The sequence below is a fragment of the Echinops telfairi genome, unplaced genomic scaffold, assembly GCF_000313985.2.
Source record: "Echinops telfairi isolate 266 unplaced genomic scaffold, ASM31398v2 ScPeMD7_7469;HRSCAF=8507_0, whole genome shotgun sequence".
Lineage (NCBI taxonomy): Eukaryota > Metazoa > Chordata > Mammalia > Afrosoricida > Tenrecidae > Echinops > Echinops telfairi.
The window spans coordinates 76,533,257-76,534,516 of NW_022111372.1; positions in this window are offsets into that span (position 1 = coordinate 76,533,257).

Consider the following 1,260-nt stretch of genomic DNA (forward strand, 5'->3'; position numbering starts at 1 on the left):
GCTGTGAATTCTTCCAGTGCTGTGTAGCAAGAACCAAGGTTTATCCACTCCAGCAGCCTAACATAGTCACTGGAGAATGACATTGAAGTTAAAGTTCAGGGTTGGTAAAAAAGTGATAGCTCCACATTGAGATGGGTTAACACAGCGGCCATAGTAGGCTCAAGAATAGCAAGGATTCTGAGGATGATTCAGGACCCCGTAGTGTTTCATTCTGTTGGACACAGGGCTGTGATGAGTTGGCACAAGGCTCAAAGGCATCTGACAACAATAATAGGCAATAAGAGGTAGATTGGTCAGATAGTCAAGTAAGAGGAATAACACACATGGAAATTCAAGAGATGGTGAAGGATGGTTCAGGGACCATTGTGTATTCTAGTAAGATTTTAGCAGAAGGTACAAATGGTGTATCTAGGAGAAATAAAGCTGAACAGGTCAGGTACTGTGTGGATAAGTAAAGTATTTGAGCTTTATATTGCAGGCATAATCATAAAAGTTTTTCGAGTTAGAGAAGAAACAGGGTCTAATTTTCACTTAAAAAAGTAACTCCAGAGGCAGTTGAAAGGATAGTGTGAGGAAGAAAAGAAAGATTAGATACCAAGAAGGTAGTTGAGAAGTTATGCTTTATTCAGGCTACACCACCCAGAAACCGAATTGTGGCAGTAACAAAAGGAAACATTTTAAAAGAAAGCTATCAAGACTTTGCACCTGCAACATACACTTGAATTTTTTTTTCTATTTCCTAAACAAGAGAGATTCATACTAAGGCTAGTTTTGTCAGGAAAAGAGGAGGTACTTTTTTTGAAAGATAAAAGTATTATTTATTAAAAACACACAATGAGACAGACACTATTTCTATGCATCTATAATTCAATTTAACCTGAAAGATGTATAAAATTTGAATTATAAAAAGATGATAGAGCAAGAAAGATAGACAAGAGAACAAGTGATCCAAAATCAGTGGCAAGGAGGGTGTGAGAGGCCTGGTAGGGCTTGACCAAGGGCAATGTCACTCAGAGAAATCACTGAAACCCAAGTGAAGGCTGAGCATGACAGTGGGACAAGAGGAAACTATAAGGAAATAGAGGAAAGAAATAGGAGGCAAAGGGCATTTAGAGAGGTCTAAATACAGGCATGTACATATGTAAATATATTTATATGATGATGGGGAAATAGATCTATGTGCATATATTTATAGGTTTAATATTAAGGCAGCAGATAGACATTGGGTCTCCACTCAAGTTCTTCCTCAATGCAAGAACA